Source organism: Pinus tabuliformis, chromosome 3_2 (assembly GCF_031772625.1).
Source record: "Pinus tabuliformis cultivar Carrire ecotype Pingquan chromosome 3_2, CPIR1, whole genome shotgun sequence".
Taxonomy (NCBI): Eukaryota; Viridiplantae; Streptophyta; class Pinopsida; order Pinales; family Pinaceae; genus Pinus; species Pinus tabuliformis.
In genome coordinates this window covers 1,163,027,172-1,163,051,306 of record NC_142302.1, presented here as the reverse complement: position 1 = coordinate 1,163,051,306, position 24,135 = coordinate 1,163,027,172, and positions in this window count along the sequence as shown.

Sequence of the window (24,135 nt, the reverse complement as noted above, 5' to 3'; positions counted from 1 at the left end):
TAACACAGTTCAGAGGCATGTAGCCATCACATCTCTTCTCAGAGATAAGCTACCATCGCCCTAGCTAGTTTATTTCCATTTCTGTTTGTAAGCATATTTCAGTATTTTCCATTAATGAAATGAAGTATTATTTCCGCTGCATCTTTGTGTATATGGTTATCTCTGTAATTTGTTGCGTTCCTGTTTAAATCCGGATCAGTGGTATCAGAGCGGTCTGCTTTTTCTCTGTTTTTCTTTGCATGTCCCCAACAAGGTCGGGATATAAGGAGTTAGGGCTTGAACTGGTTGAACCTTTGCAAGACCAGCCTCGCAAATCCCGACGGCCTCCCATGGCGGACGAGAAGAAAGACGAGGGGGCAGGAGATCCCATCAAAATCTTGCTCGAAGAAGCGCTCGAGCGACAACGGAACGCGATGATGGACAGCTTTGCGCAGATCCTTCAGCGGCTACCCAGAAGCGGCGCATCGGCTTCCAGCAGCTCCTCTGGAAACGCCACACCCTTTAAGGTACAAGTTAATTTTGAAATCCCCATATTCGAGGGTCAGATAGACGCCGATGCCGTAGATAAATGGTTAAATCTGCTAGAGGGTTATTTTTCTGTTCATGAATTTTCGAGTCGGGAAAAGATTGTTTTTGCTCTTCTCAAAGCAGCCCCCCACGTCAAGGACTGGTGGGAAACCTACTGCGAGCAGAAGGATGAAAGTACTGGCTCACTATTTTCAGCCGCACCCACCTGGGATTCGTTCCGGGATGCCATCAAGGAGCAGTACTACCCTGTCGGAAGCTATGAGGATGAATACATAAAGTGGACCACGCTGCGGCAGGGAAGGGACCAAGACGTGCCGGAGTTCACCAATCTTTTCCATACCCTTCGCACAAAGTTGGGTATCAAGGATTCGGAGCAACATTTGATACTCAAATACCGTGGCTGCCTGCACAAGTACATCCAGGAAGAAATACAGTTCCTAAACATCCCCTCGCTCGGCGCAGCATACCGATATGCCGTCAAGGTCGAGCAGAAGTTTAAACAAAAGAAGCGAGAATCCAAAGCAGGGGAAAGGTGCCCCTAAACCACAGAACAAAGGACAAAGCCAAGGCGGGACAGCCCAAGACAACCAGCCGAAGCTGCAAGCAAAGAGCAACGCCGCGAAGCCGAGAAAGGACACTGGAAAATGGTGCGAGTTCCATAAGAGCTCCACTCACAACACAAGTGAGTGTCGGGCCAAGCAGTCACTGGTGGCTGAGCTAAAGGTTTCAGAATCAGATGCATGTTCCGACTCTGAGTCAGAACCCGATAAGGGGTATGAAAAAGGGAAGCAGATCATTGATGCGGATCCCAGCGCCACTGTTGCTACCGCAAAGATCCAGAAAAATGAACCCGAAGATCCAGAGGAGGAGGAGCGTCTCTTCCACTCCCAGATGTGGGTAAAGGGCTCCCCGATACAGTTCATTGTTGATAGCGGGAGTCAAAAGAACCTCATTTCGGCAGAGGTCGTGAAGCGGTTGGGCTTACCGACCACAGCACATCCACAACCATACACCATTGGGTGGCTTCACCAAGGGCGAGATCTTCGCGTGAGCCAGCAGTGTCGCCTTCCATACAACATCAAGCCCTTCACGGATGAGGTATTGTGTGACATTGCTCCCCTTGAAGTTTGTGATGTATTACTAGGACAACCATACTTGTGGAAGCGACATGCTGTGTATGAATCAAGGCCCCGTGCTGTTATTATTACATTGGGAAATAAGTTGTTCAGGATACCAGAGGTAGCACCACCTGCCGCCATCTCTTTGATTACTGCAAAACAATGCAGTAAGATCATTTCCAAAACCAGGAAATTTGTTTTCCTGATGATACGCCCTCAAGGGAAGAAGAAGACAGTGGCCGCGGCCTCCAAACGGGGTCCCTCTGCACGGCAGCTACAGATGGACAAGATTGTGGAGGAGTACGAAGACATCTTCACCTCCCCGGCAGGGGTTCCTCTGCACTGTCAAGTCAAGCACTCCATCGATCTGACCCCAGGTGCGCCGCTACCCAATGGACCAATTTATCGGCGCTCCGTTCTGGAGAACAATGAAATCAAGAGGCAGATTCAGGAGCTCCTGCAGAAAGGTCACATCCGTCCGAGTTCTTCGCCCTGTGGGAGCCCGATAGTGTTGGTACAGAAGAAGGATGGGACGTGGAGACTCTGTATTGACTATCGGGCGCTGAACAAGATCACTGTCCGTAATAGGTACCCGATCCCGCGGATTGATGACCTCCTAGACCAACTAAAGGGGGCGAAATATTTCAGCAAGATCGATCTGAAGTCAGGATATCACCAGGTACCAATTGAACCCTCAGATGTGTGGAAGACTGCCTTCAAATCCAAGGAGGGCCTCTTCGAATGGTTGGTCATGCCTTTCGGATTGACGAATGCTCCTGCAACCTTTATGAGGCTAATGGATGACATCTTGCGGCCATTCACCAACTCCTTTGTAGTAGTATACTTGGATGACATTCTGATCTTCAGCCAGAGTTGGGAAGAGCACCTCCACCACATCCGACAGGTTCTCCAAACACTGCGGCAACACAAGCTATGTGCCAATTTGGAGAAATGCACTTTTGGCATGACCGAGGTTCAGTATCTGGGATACATCATTGATGAACAGGGGGTGCATGTCGATCCAGCCAAGGTCCAAGTCATTCGGGATTGGCCCTCTCCAACCACTCTAACAGAGCTCCGCAGCTTTCTAGGTCTTGCCAACTTCTACCGCAGGTTTGTGTTGGGATTTTCTCATATTTCTTGGCCCTTGAGTCAAGTCACCAAGGGCGGGGCGAAAGCAAAATTCTTTTGGTCTGAATCTCAACAGAAGGCATTCAGGGAGTTGAAGGATCGCCTCTGCACGGCACCAGTGCTCGCGTTACCAGATTTACAACAACCATTTGAGGTCGAGACAGATGCCTCTGACTATGCTATTGGGGCAGTCCTTACTCAACATGGACATCCAGTGGCATATCACAGTGAAACACTTTCAGACACAGTCCGGAAGTACCCCACTTATGATAAAGAGATGTATTCCATTGTACAGGCCTGCCGACAATGGAAGCATTACATTTTGGGGAAGGAAACGGTCATCCACACAGACCACCGACCTCTGCAGTTCATACAGACCCAAGGGAAATTGCAGAATGATCGCCATCAGAAGTGGTCTACATACCTGCAACAGTTTCACTTGAATATCAAGTATAAAAAGGGCAGCACCAATAATGTTGCAGATTGCCTCAGTCGACCACCGATCATGGCGCTAACCACCGTGCTCAACTCTTGCGGGCACGAGACTTCTGATTGGCCACTTCTCTACAAAAGCGACCCAGAATTCGGCCACACATACCAGACACTCTTGGAGGGTCGGCAGGTTGCAGATTTTCACCTCCAGGATGCCCTATTATGCCACCTCGGTCACCTTTGTGTTCCTTCAAGCGAGCGTGCCAAGATGATTTGGGAAGCACACTACAGTCGGGCTGCTGGGCATTTCGGGGTCGAGAAAACAGTGGCAGTACTGCAAAACTATTTCTATTGGCCGAATCTTCGACAGGATGTTGGGAAGTACATCCGATCATGTACTGCCTGTGCCATTGCCAAACCGACCATTAAGAAGCAAGGCCTCTATACCCCGTTGCCTACCCCTAGTCGACCTTGGGAATCCATCTCCATGGATTACATGTCAGGCCTTCCTTCCACTAAGCATGGAAATGACTGTGTTTTTGTGGTCGTCGACAGGTTCTCAAAGATGGCCATTATGATGGCCTGCAAGAAGAATATCACAGCAGAAGCCACTGCTAAACTCTTCTTTGAACGAGTGTGGGTGCACTTTGGGATCCCACAGTCTATCATCTCAGATCGGGACAGTCGGTTTCTCAGCACATTTTGGTCCAGTCTCTGGTCAATGCTGGACACCAAACTCACGAAGTCCACAGCCTTCCATCCTCAAACTGATGGCCAGACAGAGGTTGTCAATAGGATGATTGTGCACATTCTGCGCATGTATAACTCAAAGCATCCACGCACATGGGACGAGAGCCTCCCCTATGTTCAGCACAGCTACAACCGAGCTCTTCACAGCTCCACTGGCCATAGCCCTTTTCAGGTGGGTTTGGGATTCCAGCCACTATGCCCCATTGATGTGGCCATGCCACTTGCAGCTACTCACATGAATTCAGCTCATGTCCAGTCCGAAACAGATAAGGCCACCAGCTTCATTGAGCGCATCCAACATATTCGCCAGCAGGTCCATGACATTCTTGAGAAATCAAATGCCAAGTACAAGCAGCGACATGATCAACATCGGGTGCCACACAAGTTTCAGGTGGGCGACAAAGTCTGGTTGCATTTGCAAAAGGAACGCCTTACTGGAGCCTATCGGAAATTGAGACCACTCCGATATGGTCCTTACACCATTACTAAGGCTATGGGAGACAATGCATTTGAGCTCAGCATTCCCCCATTCCTTGGCCTGCACCCAGTGTTCAATGTGGACCGCCTTCGGCCATACTTTCCACCATTGCTAGACACATCCGACATTGCAGAACAGCTCAAACCCACAGAATTAAATCCAGATTGCATGGAACAAGCTGCAACTGATCGGATCATGGACACACAGATCAAGAACACTCGCCAACAGAATATCCAACTGTATCGAGTTGTCAAAGCGGCCAACTCCTTCAGCAGGGCAAGTGGCTCACCAGGGAACAAGTTCAGCAGAAGTTTCCTCATCTCATGGAGGAGCTCAACGCAATGGGGACCATTGCTTCCTAAGGGGGGAGGAATGATCCAGGTGGATATTGGTGGCCACCTGCCAAGTCCACCTGGACCCCCACCATTGTCTTTCTCAGCATTTTCAGTTTCCTTAATTGTAGCACAACTTACTATTTTTAGCAGTTTTTCGGGTCCTGAACTTCCGGAGCCGTTTTGAGGCCCTAAACGACGTTTTTTGGGGAATCTGGGGGCAACACGAGTCCATGGAATGGACTGGTGTTGCCTGTTCCAACAATGATAGTGCTCGGATAGATCTTTCTAACGAGCTATTGTACGCGTCAAACGGAGATCATATGCCAAAGTTACGACCCCGGGAAGTTGATGTACCAATTTACCCCAAACGGGGCCCACAGTTTGGCGTTTCATCTCCTAGGGTTAGGTTTTGGAATGTTAAGGGTTTTCCATTGTTTCTCAACAATAAATAGGCCTTCGAGCCTCATTGTAACACAGTTCAGAGGCATGTAGCCATCACATCTCTTCTCAGAGATAAGCTACCATCGCCCTAGCTAGTTTATTTCCATTTCTGTTTGTAAGCATATTTCAGTATTTTCCATTAATGAAATGAAGTATTATTTCCGCTGCATCTTTGTGTATATGGTTATCTCTGTAATTTGTTGCGTTCCTGTTTAAATCCGGATCAGTGGTATCAGAGCGGTCTGCTTTTTCTCTGTTTTTCTTTGCATGTCCCCAACAAGGTCGGGATATAAGGAGTTAGGGCTTGAACTGGTTGAACCTTTGCAAGACCAGCCTCGCAAATCCCGACGGCCTCCCATGGCGGACGAGAAGAAAGACGAGGGGGCAGGAGATCCCATCAAAATCTTGCTCGAAGAAGCGCTCGAGCGACAACGGAACGCGATGATGGACAGCTTTGCGCAGATCCTTCAGCGGCTACCCAGAAGCGGCGCATCGGCTTCCAGCAGCTCCTCTGGAAACGCCACACCCTTTAAGGTACAAGTTAATTTTGAAATCCCCATATTCGAGGGTCAGATAGACGCCGATGCCGTAGATAAATGGTTAAATCTGCTAGAGGGTTATTTTTCTGTTCATGAATTTTCGAGTCGGGAAAAGATTGTTTTTGCTCTTCTCAAAGCAGCCCCCCACGTCAAGGACTGGTGGGAAACCTACTGCGAGCAGAAGGATGAAAGTACTGGCTCACTATTTTCAGCCGCACCCACCTGGGATTCGTTCCGGGATGCCATCAAGGAGCAGTACTACCCTGTCGGAAGCTATGAGGATGAATACATAAAGTGGACCACGCTGCGGCAGGGAAGGGACCAAGACGTGCCGGAGTTCACCAATCTTTTCCATACCCTTCGCACAAAGTTGGGTATCAAGGATTCGGAGCAACATTTGATACTCAAATACCGTGGCTGCCTGCACAAGTACATCCAGGAAGAAATACAGTTCCTAAACATCCCCTCGCTCGGCGCAGCATACCGGTATGCCGTCAAGGTCGAACAGAAGTTTAAACAAAAGAAGCGAGACAAAGGACAAAGCCAAGGCGGGACAGCCCAAGACAACCAGCCGAAGCTGCAAGCAAAGAGCAACGCCGCGAAGCCGAGAAAGGACACTGGAAAATGGTGCGAGTTCCATAAGAGCTCCACTCACAACACAAGTGAGTGTCGGGCCAAGCAGTCACTGGTGGCTGAGCTAAAGGTTTCAGAATCAGATGCATGTTCCGACTCTGAGTCAGAACCCGATAAGGGGTATGAAAAAGGGAAGCAGATCATTGATGCGGATCCCAGCGCCACTGTTGCTACCGCAAAGATCCAGAAAAATGAACCCGAAGATCCAGAGGAGGAGGAGCGTCTCTTCCACTCCCAGATGTGGGTAAAGGGCTCCCCGATACAGTTCATTGTTGATAGCGGGAGTCAAAAGAACCTCATTTCGGCAGAGGTCGTGAAGCGGTTGGGCTTACCGACCACAGCACATCCACAACCATACACCATTGGGTGGCTTCACCAAGGGCGAGATCTTCGCGTGAGCCAGCAGTGTCGCCTTCCATACAACATCAAGCCCTTCACGGATGAGGTATTGTGTGACATTGCTCCCCTTGAAGTTTGTGATGTATTACTAGGACAACCATACTTGTGGAAGCGACATGCTGTGTATGAATCAAGGCCCCGTGCTGTTATTATTACATTGGGAAATAAGTTGTTCAGGATACCAGAGGTAGCACCACCTGCCGCCATCTCTTTGATTACTGCAAAACAATGCAGTAAGATCATTTCCAAAACCAGGAAATTTGTTTTCCTGATGATACGCCCTCAAGGGAAGAAGAAGACAGTGGCCGCGGCCTCCAAACGGGGTCCCTCTGCACGGCAGCTACAGATGGACAAGATTGTGGAGGAGTACGAAGACATCTTCACCTCCCCGGCAGGGGTTCCTCTGCACTGTCAAGTCAAGCACTCCATCGATCTGACCCCAGGTGCGCCGCTACCCAATGGACCAATTTATCGGCGCTCCGTTCTGGAGAACAATGAAATCAAGAGGCAGATTCAGGAGCTCCTGCAGAAAGGTCACATCCGTCCGAGTTCTTCGCCCTGTGGGAGCCCGATAGTGTTGGTACAGAAGAAGGATGGGACGTGGAGACTCTGTATTGACTATCGGGCGCTGAACAAGATCACTGTCCGTAATAGGTACCCGATCCCGCGGATTGATGACCTCCTAGACCAACTAAAGGGGGCGAAATATTTCAGCAAGATCGATCTGAAGTCAGGATATCACCAGGTACCAATTGAACCCTCAGATGTGTGGAAGACTGCCTTCAAATCCAAGGAGGGCCTCTTCGAATGGTTGGTCATGCCTTTCGGATTGACGAATGCTCCTGCAACCTTTATGAGGCTAATGGATGACATCTTGCGGCCATTCACCAACTCCTTTGTAGTAGTATACTTGGATGACATTCTGATCTTCAGCCAGAGTTGGGAAGAGCACCTCCACCACATCCGACAGGTTCTCCAAACACTGCGGCAACACAAGCTATGTGCCAATTTGGAGAAATGCACTTTTGGCATGACCGAGGTTCAGTATCTGGGATACATCATTGATGAACAGGGGGTGCATGTCGATCCAGCCAAGGTCCAAGTCATTCGGGATTGGCCCTCTCCAACCACTCTAACAGAGCTCCGCAGCTTTCTAGGTCTTGCCAACTTCTACCGCAGGTTTGTGTTGGGATTTTCTCATATTTCTTGGCCCTTGAGTCAAGTCACCAAGGGCGGGGCGAAAGCAAAATTCTTTTGGTCTGAATCTCAACAGAAGGCATTCAGGGAGTTGAAGGATCGCCTCTGCACGGCACCAGTGCTCGCGTTACCAGATTTACAACAACCATTTGAGGTCGAGACAGATGCCTCTGACTATGCTATTGGGGCAGTCCTTACTCAACATGGACATCCAGTGGCATATCACAGTGAAACACTTTCAGACACAGTCCGGAAGTACCCCACTTATGATAAAGAGATGTATTCCATTGTACAGGCCTGCCGACAATGGAAGCATTACATTTTGGGGAAGGAAACGGTCATCCACACAGACCACCGACCTCTGCAGTTCATACAGACCCAAGGGAAATTGCAGAATGATCGCCATCAGAAGTGGTCTACATACCTGCAACAGTTTCACTTGAATATCAAGTATAAAAAGGGCAGCACCAATAATGTTGCAGATTGCCTCAGTCGACCACCGATCATGGCGCTAACCACCGTGCTCAACTCTTGCGGGCACGAGACTTCTGATTGGCCACTTCTCTACAAAAGCGACCCAGAATTCGGCCACACATACCAGACACTCTTGGAGGGTCGGCAGGTTGCAGATTTTCACCTCCAGGATGCCCTATTATGCCACCTCGGTCACCTTTGTGTTCCTTCAAGCGAGCGTGCCAAGATGATTTGGGAAGCACACTACAGTCGGGCTGCTGGGCATTTCGGGGTCGAGAAAACAGTGGCAGTACTGCAAAACTATTTCTATTGGCCGAATCTTCGACAGGATGTTGGGAAGTACATCCGATCATGTACTGCCTGTGCCATTGCCAAACCGACCATTAAGAAGCAAGGCCTCTATACCCCGTTGCCTACCCCTAGTCGACCTTGGGAATCCATCTCCATGGATTACATGTCAGGCCTTCCTTCCACTAAGCATGGAAATGACTGTGTTTTTGTGGTCGTCGACAGGTTCTCAAAGATGGCCATTATGATGGCCTGCAAGAAGAATATCACAGCAGAAGCCACTGCTAAACTCTTCTTTGAACGAGTGTGGGTGCACTTTGGGATCCCACAGTCTATCATCTCAGATCGGGACAGTCGGTTTCTCAGCACATTTTGGTCCAGTCTCTGGTCAATGCTGGACACCAAACTCACGAAGTCCACAGCCTTCCATCCTCAAACTGATGGCCAGACAGAGGTTGTCAATAGGATGATTGTGCACATTCTGCGCATGTATAACTCAAAGCATCCACGCACATGGGACGAGAGCCTCCCCTATGTTCAGCACAGCTACAACCGAGCTCTTCACAGCTCCACTGGCCATAGCCCTTTTCAGGTGGGTTTGGGATTCCAGCCACTATGCCCCATTGATGTGGCCATGCCACTTGCAGCTACTCACATGAATTCAGCTCATGTCCAGTCCGAAACAGATAAGGCCACCAGCTTCATTGAGCGCATCCAACATATTCGCCAGCAGGTCCATGACATTCTTGAGAAATCAAATGCCAAGTACAAGCAGCGACATGATCAACATCGGGTGCCACACAAGTTTCAGGTGGGCGACAAAGTCTGGTTGCATTTGCAAAAGGAACGCCTTACTGGAGCCTATCGGAAATTGAGACCACTCCGATATGGTCCTTACACCATTACTAAGGCTATGGGAGACAATGCATTTGAGCTCAGCATTCCCCCATTCCTTGGCCTGCACCCAGTGTTCAATGTGGACCGCCTTCGGCCATACTTTCCACCATTGCTAGACACATCCGACATTGCAGAACAGCTCAAACCCACAGAATTAAATCCAGATTGCATGGAACAAGCTGCAACTGATCGGATCATGGACACACAGATCAAGAACACTCGCCAACAGAATATCCAACTGTATCGAGTTGTCAAAGCAGGCCAACTCCTTCAGCAGGGCAAGTGGCTCACCAGGGAACAAGTTCAGCAGAAGTTTCCTCATCTCATGGAGGAGCTCAACGCAATGGGGACCATTGCTTCCTAAGGGGGGAGGAATGATCCAGGTGGATATTGGTGGCCACCTGCCAAGTCCACCTGGACCCCCACCATTGTCTTTCTCAGCATTTTCAGTTTCCTTAATTGTAGCACAACTTACTATTTTTAGCAGTTTTTCGGGTCCTGAACTTCCGGAGCCGTTTTGAGGCCCTAAACGACGTTTTTTTGGGGAATCTGGGGGCAACACGAGTCCATGGAATGGACTGTGTTGCCGTTCCAACAATGATAGTGCTCGGATAGATCTTTCTAATGAGCTATTGTACGCGTCAAACGGAGATCATATGCCAAAGTTACGACCCCGGGAAGTTGATGTACCAATTTACCCCCAAACGGGGCCCACAGTTTGGCGTTTCATCTCCTAGGGTTAGGTTTTGGAATGTTAAGGTTTTTCCATTGTTTCTCAACAATAAATAGGCCTTCGAGCCTCATTGTAACACAGTTCAGAGGCATGTAGCCATCACATCTCTTCTCAGAGATAAGCTACCATCGCCCTAGCTAGTTTATTTCCATTTCTGTTTGTAAGCATATTTCAGTATTTTCCATTAATGAAATGAAGTATTATTTCCGCTGCATCTTTGTGTATATGGTTATCTCTGTAATTTGTTGCGTTCCTGTTTAAATCTGGATCAGTGGTATCAGAGCGGTCTGCTTTTTCTCTGTTTTTCTTTGCATGTCCCCAACAAGGTCGGGATATAAGGAGTTAGGGCTTGAACTGGTTGAACCTTTGCAAGACCAGCCTCGCAAATCCCGACGGCCTCCCATGGCGGACGAGAAGAAAGACGAGGGGGCAGGAGATCCCATCAAAATCTTGCTCGAAGAAGCGCTCGAGCGACAACGGAACGCGATGATGGACAGCTTTGCGCAGATCCTTCAGCGGCTACCCAGAAGCGGCGCATCGGCTTCCAGCAGCTCCTCTGGAAACGCCACACCCTTTAAGGTACAAGTTAATTTTGAAATCCCCATATTCGAGGGTCAGATAGACGCCGATGCCGTAGATAAATGGTTAAATCTGCTAGAGGGTTATTTTTCTGTTCATGAATTTTCGAGTCGGGAAAAGATTGTTTTTGCTCTTCTCAAAGCAGCCCCCCACGTCAAGGACTGGTGGGAAACCTACTGCGAGCAGAAGGATGAAAGTACTGGCTCACTATTTTCAGCCGCACCCACCTGGGATTCGTTCCGGGATGCCATCAAGGAGCAGTACTACCCTGTCGGAAGCTATGAGGATGAATACATAAAGTGGACCACGCTGCGGCAGGGAAGGGACCAAGACGTGCCGGAGTTCACCAATCTTTTCCATACCCTTCGCACAAAGTTGGGTATCAAGGATTCGGAGCAACATTTGATACTCAAATACCGTGGCTGCCTGCACAAGTACATCCAGGAAGAAATACAGTTCCTAAACATCCCCTCGCTCGGCGCAGCATACCGTATGCCGTCAAGGTCGAGCAGAAGTTTAAACAAAAGAAGCGAGAATCCAAAGCAGGGGAAAGGTGCCCCTAAACCACAGAACAAAGGACAAAGCCAAGGCGGGACAGCCCAAGACAACCAGCCGAAGCTGCAAGCAAAGAGCAACGCCGCGAAGCCGAGAAAGGACACTGGAAAATGGTGCGAGTTCCATAAGAGCTCCACTCACAACACAAGTGAGTGTCGGGCCAAGCAGTCACTGGTGGCTGAGCTAAAGGTTTCAGAATCAGATGCATGTTCCGACTCTGAGTCAGAACCCGATAAGGGGTATGAAAAAGGGAAGCAGATCATTGATGCGGATCCCAGCGCCACTGTTGCTACCGCAAAGATCCAGAAAAATGAACCCGAAGATCCAGAGGAGGAGGAGCGTCTCTTCCACTCCCAGATGTGGGTAAAGGGCTCCCCGATACAGTTCATTGTTGATAGCGGGAGTCAAAAGAACCTCATTTCGGCAGAGGTCGTGAAGCGGTTGGGCTTACCGACCACAGCACATCCACAACCATACACCATTGGGTGGCTTCACCAAGGGCGAGATCTTCGCGTGAGCCAGCAGTGTCGCCTTCCATACAACATCAAGCCCTTCACGGATGAGGTATTGTGTGACATTGCTCCCCTTGAAGTTTGTGATGTATTACTAGGACAACCATACTTGTGGAAGCGACATGCTGTGTATGAATCAAGGCCCCGTGCTGTTATTATTACATTGGGAAATAAGTTGTTCAGGATACCAGAGGTAGCACCACCTGCCGCCATCTCTTTGATTACTGCAAAACAATGCAGTAAGATCATTTCCAAAACCAGGAAATTTGTTTTCCTGATGATACGCCCTCAAGGGAAGAAGAAGACAGTGGCCGCGGCCTCCAAACGGGGTCCCTCTGCACGGCAGCTACAGATGGACAAGATTGTGGAGGAGTACGAAGACATCTTCACCTCCCCGGCAGGGGTTCCTCTGCACTGTCAAGTCAAGCACTCCATCGATCTGACCCCAGGTGCGCCGCTACCCAATGGACCAATTTATCGGCGCTCCGTTCTGGAGAACAATGAAATCAAGAGGCAGATTCAGGAGCTCCTGCAGAAAGGTCACATCCGTCCGAGTTCTTCGCCCTGTGGGAGCCCGATAGTGTTGGTACAGAAGAAGGATGGGACGTGGAGACTCTGTATTGACTATCGGGCGCTGAACAAGATCACTGTCCGTAATAGGTACCCGATCCCGCGGATTGATGACCTCCTAGACCAACTAAAGGGGGCGAAATATTTCAGCAAGATCGATCTGAAGTCAGGATATCACCAGGTACCAATTGAACCCTCAGATGTGTGGAAGACTGCCTTCAAATCCAAGGAGGGCCTCTTCGAATGGTTGGTCATGCCTTTCGGATTGACGAATGCTCCTGCAACCTTTATGAGGCTAATGGATGACATCTTGCGGCCATTCACCAACTCCTTTGTAGTAGTATACTTGGATGACATTCTGATCTTCAGCCAGAGTTGGGAAGAGCACCTCCACCACATCCGACAGGTTCTCCAAACACTGCGGCAACACAAGCTATGTGCCAATTTGGAGAAATGCACTTTTGGCATGACCGAGGTTCAGTATCTGGGATACATCATTGATGAACAGGGGGTGCATGTCGATCCAGCCAAGGTCCAAGTCATTCGGGATTGGCCCTCTCCAACCACTCTAACAGAGCTCCGCAGCTTTCTAGGTCTTGCCAACTTCTACCGCAGGTTTGTGTTGGGATTTTCTCATATTTCTTGGCCCTTGAGTCAAGTCACCAAGGGCGGGGCGAAAGCAAAATTCTTTTGGTCTGAATCTCAACAGAAGGCATTCAGGGAGTTGAAGGATCGCCTCTGCACGGCACCAGTGCTCGCGTTACCAGATTTACAACAACCATTTGAGGTCGAGACAGATGCCTCTGACTATGCTATTGGGGCAGTCCTTACTCAACATGGACATCCAGTGGCATATCACAGTGAAACACTTTCAGACACAGTCCGGAAGTACCCCACTTATGATAAAGAGATGTATTCCATTGTACAGGCCTGCCGACAATGGAAGCATTACATTTTGGGGAAGGAAACGGTCATCCACACAGACCACCGACCTCTGCAGTTCATACAGACCCAAGGGAAATTGCAGAATGATCGCCATCAGAAGTGGTCTACATACCTGCAACAGTTTCACTTGAATATCAAGTATAAAAAGGGCAGCACCAATAATGTTGCAGATTGCCTCAGTCGACCACCGATCATGGCGCTAACCACCGTGCTCAACTCTTGCGGGCACGAGACTTCTGATTGGCCACTTCTCTACAAAAGCGACCCAGAATTCGGCCACACATACCAGACACTCTTGGAGGGTCGGCAGGTTGCAGATTTTCACCTCCAGGATGCCCTATTATGCCACCTCGGTCACCTTTGTGTTCCTTCAAGCGAGCGTGCCAAGATGATTTGGGAAGCACACTACAGTCGGGCTGCTGGGCATTTCGGGGTCGAGAAAACAGTGGCAGTACTGCAAAACTATTTCTATTGGCCGAATCTTCGACAGGATGTTGGGAAGTACATCCGATCATGTACTGCCTGTGCCATTGCCAAACCGACCATTAAGAAGCAAGGCCTCTATACCCCGTTGCCTACCCCTAGTCGACCTTGGGAATCCATCTCCATGGATTACATGTCAGGCCTTCCTTCCACTAAGCATGGAAATGACTGTGTTTTTGTGGTCGTCGACAGGTTCTCAAAGATGGCCATTATGATGGCCTGCAAGAAGAATATCACAGCAGAAGCCACTGCTAAACTCTTCTTTGAACGAGTGTGGGTGCACTTTGGGATCCCACAGTCTATCATCTCAGATCGGGACAGTCGGTTTCTCAGCACATTTTGGTCCAGTCTCTGGTCAATGCTGGACACCAAACTCACGAAGTCCACAGCCTTCCATCCTCAAACTGATGGCCAGACAGAGGTTGTCAATAGGATGATTGTGCACATTCTGCGCATGTATAACTCAAAGCATCCACGCACATGGGACGAGAGCCTCCCCTATGTTCAGCACAGCTACAACCGAGCTCTTCACAGCTCCACTGGCCATAGCCCTTTTCAGGTGGGTTTGGGATTCCAGCCACTATGCCCCATTGATGTGGCCATGCCACTTGCAGCTACTCACATGAATTCAGCTCATGTCCAGTCCGAAACAGATAAGGCCACCAGCTTCATTGAGCGCATCCAACATATTCGCCAGCAGGTCCATGACATTCTTGAGAAATCAAATGCCAAGTACAAGCAGCGACATGATCAACATCGGGTGCCACACAAGTTTCAGGTGGGCGACAAAGTCTGGTTGCATTTGCAAAAGGAACGCCTTACTGGAGCCTATCGGAAATTGAGACCACTCCGATATGGTCCTTACACCATTACTAAGGCTATGGGAGACAATGCATTTGAGCTCAGCATTCCCCCATTCCTTGGCCTGCACCCAGTGTTCAATGTGGACCGCCTTCGGCCATACTTTCCACCATTGCTAGACACATCCGACATTGCAGAACAGCTCAAACCCACAGAATTAAATCCAGATTGCATGGAACAAGCTGCAACTGATCGGATCATGGACACACAGATCAAGAACACTCGCCAACAGAATATCCAACTGTATCGAGTTGTCAAAGCAGGCCAACTCCTTCAGCAGGGCAAGTGGCTCACCAGGGAACAAGTTCAGCAGAAGTTTCCTCATCTCATGGAGGAGCTCAACGCAATGGGGACCATTGCTTCCTAAGGGGGGAGGAATGATCCAGGTGGATATTGGTGGCCACCTGCCAAGTCCACCTGGACCCCCACCATTGTCTTTCTCAGCATTTTCAGTTTCCTTAATTGTAGCACAACTTACTATTTTTAGCAGTTTTTCGGGTCCTGAACTTCCGGAGCCGTTTTGAGGCCCTAAACGACGTTTTTTGGGGAATCTGGTGGACTGGTGTTGCCCGTTCCAACAATGATAGTGCTCGGATAGATCTTTCTAATGAGCTATTGTACGCGTCAAACGGAGATCATATGCCAAAGTTACGACCCCGGGAAGTTGATGTACCAATTTACCCCAAACGGGGCCCACAGTTTGGCGTTTCATCTCCTAGGGTTAGGTTTTGGAATGTTAAGGGTTTTTCCATTGTTTCTCAACAATAAATAGGCCTTCGAGCCTCATTGTAACACAGTTCAGAGGCATGTAGCCATCACATCTCTTCTCAGAGATAAGCTACCATCGCCCTAGCTAGTTTATTTCCATTTCTGTTTGTAAGCATATTTCAGTATTTTCCATTAATGAAATGAAGTATTATTTCCGCTGCATCTTTGTGTATATGGTTATCTCTGTAATTTGTTGCGTTCCTGTTTAAATCCGGATCAGTGGTATCAGAGCGGTCTGCTTTTTCTCTGTTTTTCTTTGCATGTCCCCAACAAGGTCGGGATATAAGGAGTTAGGGCTTGAACTGGTTGAACCTTTGCAAGACCAGCCTCGCAAATCCCGACGGCCTCCCATGGCGGACGAGAAGAAAGACGAGGGGGCAGGAGATCCCATCAAAATCTTGCTCGAAGAAGCGCTCGAGCGACAACGGAACGCGATGATGGACAGCTTTGCGCAGATCCTTCAGCGGCTACCCAGAAGCGGCGCATCGGCTTCCAGCAGCTCCTCTGGAAACGCCACACCCTTTAAGGTACAAGTTAATTTTGAAATCCCCATATTCGAGGGTCAGATAGACGCCGATGCCGTAGATAAATGGTTAAATCTGCTAGAGGGTTATTTTTCTGTTCATGAATTTTCGAGTCGGGAAAAGATTGTTTTTGCTCTTCTCAAAGCAGCCCCCCACGTCAAGGACTGGTGGGAAACCTACTGCGAGCAGAAGGATGAAAGTACTGGCTCACTATTTTCAGCCGCACCCACCTGGGATTCGTTCCGGGATGCCATCAAGGAGCAGTACTACCCTGTCGGAAGCTATGAGGATGAATACATAAAGTGGACCACGCTGCGGCAGGGAAGGGACCAAGACGTGCCGGAGTTCACCAATCTTTTCCATACCCTTCGCACAAAGTTGGGTATCAAGGATTCGGAGCAACATTTGATACTCAAATACCGTGGCTGCCTGCACAAGTACATCCAGGAAGAAATACAGTTCCTAAACATCCCCTCGCTCGGCGCAGCATACCGATATGCCGTCAAGGTCGAGCAGAAGTTTAAACAAAAGAAGCGAGAATCCAAAGCAGGGGAAAGGTGCCCCTAAACCACAGAACAAAGGACAAAGCCAAGGCGGGACAGCCCAAGACAACCAGCCGAAGCTGCAAGCAAAGAGCAACGCCGCGAAGCCGAGAAAGGACACTGGAAAATGGTGCGAGTTCCATAAGAGCTCCACTCACAACACAAGTGAGTGTCGGGCCAAGCAGTCACTGGTGGCTGAGCTAAAGGTTTCAGAATCAGATGCATGTTCCGACTCTGAGTCAGAACCCGATAAGGGGTATGAAAAAGGGAAGCAGATCATTGATGCGGATCCCAGCGCCACTGTTGCTACCGCAAAGATCCAGAAAAATGAACCCGAAGATCCAGAGGAGGAGGAGCGTCTCTTCCACTCCCAGATGTGGGTAAAGGGCTCCCCGATACAGTTCATTGTTGATAGCGGGAGTCAAAAGAACCTCATTTCGGCAGAGGTCGTGAAGCGGTTGGGCTTACCGACCACAGCACATCCACAACCATACACCATTGGGTGGCTTCACCAAGGGCGAGATCTTCGCGTGAGCCAGCAGTGTCGCCTTCCATACAACATCAAGCCCTTCACGGATGAGGTATTGTGTGACATTGCTCCCCTTGAAGTTTGTGATGTATTACTAGGACAACCATACTTGTGGAAGCGACATGCTGTGTATGAATCAAGGCCCCGTGCTGTTATTATTACATTGGGAAATAAGTTGTTCAGGATACCAGAGGTAGCACCACCTGCCGCCATCTCTTTGATTACTGCAAAACAATGCAGTAAGATCATTTCCAAAACCAGGAAATTTGTTTTCCTGATGATACGCCCTCAAGGGAAGAAGAAGACAGTGGCCGCGGCCTCCAAACGGGGTCCCTCTGCACGGCAGCTACAGATGGACAAGATTGTGGAGGAGTACGAAGACATCTTCACCTCCCCGGCAGGGGTTCCTCTGCACTGTCAAGTCAAGCACTCCATCGATCTGACCCCAGGTGCGCCGCTACCCAATGGACCAATTTATCGGCGCTCCGTTCTGGAGAACAATGAAATCAAGAGGCAGATTCAGGAGCTCCTGCAGAAAGGTCACATCCGTCCGAGTTCTTCGCCCTGTGGGAGCCCGATAGTGTTGGTACAGAAGAAGGATGGGACGTGGAGACTCTGTATTGACTATCGGGCGCTGAACAAGATCACTGTCCGTAATAGGTACCCGATCCCGCGGATTGATGACCTCCTAGACCAACTAAAGGGGGCGAAATATTTCAGCAAGATCGATCTGAAGTCAGGATATCACCAGGTACCAATTGAACCCTCAGATGTGTGGAAGACTGCCTTCAAATCCAAGGAGGGCCTCTTCGAATGGTTGGTCATGCCTTTCGGATTGACGAATGCTCCTGCAACCTTTATGAGGCTAATGGATGACATCTTGCGGCCATTCACCAACTCCTTTGTAGTAGTATACTTGGATGACATTCTGATCTTCAGCCAGAGTTGGGAAGAGCACCTCCACCACATCCGACAGGTTCTCCAAACACTGCGGCAACACAAGCTATGTGCCAATTTGGAGAAATGCACTTTTGGCATGACCGAGGTTCAGTATCTGGGATACATCATTGATGAACAGGGGGTGCATGTCGATCCAGCCAAGGTCCAAGTCATTCGGGATTGGCCCTCTCCAACCACTCTAACAGAGCTCCGCAGCTTTCTAGGTCTTGCCAACTTCTACCGCAGGTTTGTGTTGGGATTTTCTCATATTTCTTGGCCCTTGAGTCAAGTCACCAAGGGCGGGGCGAAAGCAAAATTCTTTTGGTCTGAATCTCAACAGAAGGCATTCAGGGAGTTGAAGGATCGCCTCTGCACGGCACCAGTGCTCGCGTTACCAGATTTACAACAACCATTTGAGGTCGAGACAGATGCCTCTGACTATGCTATTGGGGCAGTCCTTACTCAACATGGACATCCAGTGGCATATCACAGTGAAACACTTTCAGACACAGTCCGGAAGTACCCCACTTATGATAAAGAGATGTATTCCATTGTACAGGCCTGCCGACAATGGAAGCATTACATTTTGGGGAAGGAAACGGTCATCCACACAGACCACCGACCTCTGCAGTTCATACAGACCCAAGGGAAATTGCAGAATGATCGCCATCAGAAGTGGTCTACATACCTGCAACAGTTTCACTTGAATATCAAGTATAAAAAGGGCAGCACCAATAATGTTGCAGATTGCCTCAGTCGACCACCGATCATGGCGCTAACCACCGTGCTCAACTCTTGCGGGCACGAGACTTCTGATTGGCCACTTCTCTACAAAAGCGACCCAGAATTCGGCCACACATACCAGACACTCTTGGAGGGTCGGCAGGTTGCAGATTTTCACCTCCAGGATGCCCTATTATGCCACCTCGGTCACCTTTGTGTTCCTTCAAGCGAGCGTGCCAAGATGATTTGGGAAGCACACTACAGTCGGGCTGCTGGGCATTTCGGGGTCGAGAAAACAGTGGCAGTACTGCAAAACTATTTCTATTGGCCGAATCTTCGACAGGATGTTGGGAAGTACATCTGATCATGTACTGCCTGTGCCATTGCCAAACCGACCATTAAGAAGCAAGGCCTCTATACCCCGTTGCCTACCCCTAGTCGACCTTGGGAATCCATCTCCATGGATTACATGTCAGGCCTTCCTTCCACTAAGCATGGAAATGACTGTGTTTTTGTGGTCGTCGACAGGTTCTCAAAGATGGCCATTATGATGGCCTGCAAGAAGAATATCACAGCAGAAGCCACTGCTAAACTCTTCTTTGAACGAGTGTGGGTGCACTTTGGGATCCCACAGTCTATCATCTCAGATCGGGACAGTCGGTTTCTCAGCACCTTTTGGTCCAGTCTCTGGTCAATGCTGGACACCAAACTCACGAAGTCCACAGCCTTCCATCCTCAAACTGATGGCCAGACAGAGGTTGTCAATAGGATGATTGTGCACATTCTGCGCATGTATAACTCAAAGCATCCACGCACATGGGACGAGAGCCTCCCCTATGTTCAGCACAGCTACAACCGAGCTCTTCACAGCTCCACTGGCCATAGCCCTTTTCAGGTGGGTTTGGGATTCCAGCCACTATGCCCCATTGATGTGGCCATGCCACTTGCAGCTACTCACATGAATTCAGCTCATGTCCAGTCCGAAACAGATAAGGCCACCAGCTTCATTGAGCGCATCCAACATATTCGCCAGCAGGTCCATGACATTCTTGAGAAATCAAATGCCAAGTACAAGCAGCGACATGATCAACATCGGGTGCCACACAAGTTTCAGGTGGGCGACAAAGTCTGGTTGCATTTGCAAAAGGAACGCCTTACTGGAGCCTATCAGAAATTGAGACCACTCCGATATGGTCCTTACACCATTACTAAGGCTATGGGAGACAATGCATTTGAGCTCAACATTCCCCCATTCCTTGGCCTGCACCCAGTATTCAATGTGGACCGCCTTCGGCCATACTTTCCACCATTGCTAGACACATCCGACATTGCAGAACAGCTCAAACCCACAGAATTAAATCCAGATTGCATGGAACAAGCTGCAACTGATCGGATAATGGACACACAGATCAAGAACACTCGCCAACAGAATATCCAACTGTATCGAGTTGTCAAAGCGGGCCAACTCCTTCAGCAGGGCAAGTGGCTCACCAGGGAACAAGTTCAGCAGAAGTTTCCTCATCTCATGGAAGAGCTCAACGCAATGGGGACCATTGCTTCCTAAGGGGGGAGGAATGATCCAGGTGGATATTGGTGGCCACCTGCCAAGTCCACCTGGACCCCCACCATTGTCTTTCTCAACATTTTCAGTTTCCTTAATTGTAGCACAACTTACTATTTTTAGCAGTTTTTTCGGGTCCTGAACTTCCGGAGCCGTTTTGAGGCCCTAAACGACGTTTTTTAGGGAATCTGGTGGACTGGTGTTGCCCGTTCCAACAATGATAGTGCTCGGATAGATCTTTCTAATGAGCTATTGTACGCGTCAAACGGAGATCATATGCCAAAGTTACGACCCCGGGAAGTTGATGTACCAACTTACCCCCAAACGGGGCCCACAGTTTGGCGTTTCATCTCCTAGGGTTAGGTTTTGGAATGTTAAGGGTTTTTCCATTGTTTCTCAACAATAAATAGGCCTTCGAGCCTCATTGTAACACAGTTCAGAGGCATGTAGCCATCACATCTCTTCTCAGAGATAAGCTACCATCGCCCTAGCTAGTTTATTTCCATTTCTGTTTGTAAGCATATTTCAGTATTTTCCATTAATGAAATGAAGTATTATTTCCGTTGCATCTTTTTGTATATGGTTATCTCTGTAATTTGTTGCATTCCTGTTTAAATCCGGATCAACTAAAATACATGCAAAGGAGACTAGGAACATCTGAGATGGAAAGAGAATCAAACCTTCTAGAAGGCCAACAAAACCTACAAAAGAAAAGATTAGATCATAAAATATTTAAATAAATTGAAACTAAAATCAAAATGAAAAATAATTGAGGATGAAAATAAGCATATGATCAAGACCAAATAGTAGAACTAGAAGTTGCAACTTTATCAAAATTCACATATGATTATGATCCTCATATTTATTGAATCTAAACTAAGGTGAGCATCACTCCTGTTGTAGTTTATATTGTGTTTGAAGTTTATTTATCACTTATATCACTATCAAGAGTTCAAACTCAATGAAACTCCTTTATATTCTTTACCCCCCCACCCCTGCAAAGCCTAAAAGTAAAGAAGTATTTTTTTTGTGGTAATTACATATCGAAATCACCAAAAGAAAGTATAGAAACATATTTGAATGAATAAGGATACATGTCGCAAAGCACATTGTGTATCATAATCAAATAATAGAAAGAGACAAGTGTTAAAGAGCAGTGCTTTGGTTGCGATGCGATCAAATCGCAATCGCAAATCGTAGTGGCAATTATATGAAATCACCCCTGGCCGGACCCAAAAAGACATATATATATCGCATTTACTACTTCCAGCAAGTCCGTAGAGCAATGGATGTTGGTTCCGCCGATTGCGATTTGCGATAGGCGGATCCGAAAACATATATATTATGTTTTAAAGTCTCGGCGGGTCCGCCGTATCGCAAAGCGCTTCATGTACATGTATATGGGCCCTGCCGATTGTGATTTGCGATGAAGATTCCAGACCCGATATTTTATACATTATGTTTAATACTTCTGGCGCATCTGTGATATCGCATATTGTTAAGTTTTGTATTGATATATCATTTGAAAGGGCCGATTGCGATTTGCGATGGGAAGTCAACGGAGCGCTGAAAATGCAGAACTGATGGGTTTATGTAACAGATTTAATTCTTTTTGAGTTTCGCGGTAAACCAAAGGTTTGCGTTAATTTCGTTGTATAAAGGGAAAATCAGTGTTAAAGCCGAATCTGAAGAAAAGGCAATTGGTCGAGTTTCTTGGTGTTTTGGCCAATTGAAATGTGCCCGATACATGCGTAAGCCTAGGTTTACACAAGTCAAACACTGTTTATTATGGTTAAAGTGGATTAATCATTATTAAAGCATCTATAGAAGAACTCAAGAGCCGATTAATAGAGCCAAAAAGCCAGCAGTCATTGTCATCTTCTATGTTCAGTTATTTTCCGTTATTTTATGTTCTTTGAGATGTCTTTACCCTCTGTGTAATATTTTGTAATAATTCTTACTTCAGATAGTTAGAGAAACAATTTTAGTAGTTTGACAGTTTCAAAGATCAGTAACTGTTTCACAAATGTATAAAAGATGAAAATTTACATAGAAGGGGTTCGAATTTTGGAGAACCTAGAGACTAAGCCACTGTATTCCTGATATAGCTGTTGATTAATGAAAGAATCAGAAGTTTCCATGAATTGTTCGGTATAATTTTATAACTTCTTTATCATGTGTCATCTTATGTTTTCTTCTTTCAAGTATAGTAATGAAGCTGCATGTCTTTATTTGCTTATGTAGATAAAGTTAAAATCCCTTAAAAGAGCGCTCCTATACTTGAAGTTTTCATCTTCCTTTCTAAGTTATAGATAATAGTTTCTGTGTAAGGCAACATATTATCTTTAACTTCTCCAAGGGTCGCAGATAATAGTTTTTGTGTCAAGCAACATATTGTCTATGATTTAGTTCTCATTTTCATAATTCTTCTAAGTGACGGATAGTAGGTTCTGTGTTAAGCAGCATATTATCTTAAAATTCTCCTTCAAGCTTTCTTCATTCATCATTTATATCTAGCAACAAATGGCATTCTGATATTTTCCAGTCACATATGTATTAAGGGTTAAAGACCAAGTTTTCCAGGTCCTTCATTTAAGAATACAACAAACAATAAAGTGACAACAAACAATAATCATTAATGTCTTAAGCACAATTTCTCCACAGCCAGGAAATTGGTTTCTTAAGGTACAACATTAATTGGTGCCATTGCTGGGGAGAGAAGACAAGAATAATTTTCCCTAGATTTTCAATATTTTCCTCTGGTTGTTCAGTGAGGAGGGAATATTTGGCTGTTTTGAATAAAAGCAATTAAATAAGAGCACTTTTCCTTGGGTTTATTAAGTTTGAAGCTGATTCTTGAGAATGACAATTTTCAGTAGTTGGTTGTACATTCACACCTGTGATTTTCACTTACAATATTGATTGGCGACTCCACTACACTTTGAAGTTTCCTTTTCTGGGTTTTAATGGCCCTCCCTGCATTCTTAGTCCATAAATTTGATCCATTTGATTTTACTAGGATCACTGGATATCCTCATGATATGCCTACATTTTCTGCGTGGAATGAGTATCTTCCAAAATTCAGTAGAAAGGAATATGAAGATCTGGCTCAGCACCTCCAAGAGTTTCATGAATGCATGGAGCAGCAGGGCATCATTCATGAAGATGTGAAGATGAAGTTGTTTTTGTTTTCTTTGGACCTAGAAGCTAGGGTTTGGTTCAGGTCTCTGCCTCTTTCAAGCATTTCATCTTTGAAAGATTTCCATTCAGTGTTCAATTCTTCTTGTAGAACTTATTATCCTCACAAGTTTCTTTTTGAAGGTTGTTGTGAATATTATGATGCTAAAGAAACTTTAAAGGCTCAAGATAATCTTGTTGATGAAACTAATGATTTTGTTGATAATATATCAAGCATTCAGAGAGGTTATAGCCAGATTAATTAGATCCAAACAAACGCATTAGAGATAGAAGCAAATCTGGTGGTTGCAGGAAAAGTGCCAGAGACACAGTGTATCCAAGATAAGGGAAAGGCAAAGATGGAATCCTCTCAAAGTCAAACATTGGAGGATATGTGTAATGTAATTAAAACTTTGTCAGATAGGTTGAATAAGTTAGAGTTAGAAAATAAGAATTCTCATAGACCTACGTTATATGCAGTAGATGAAGATGAA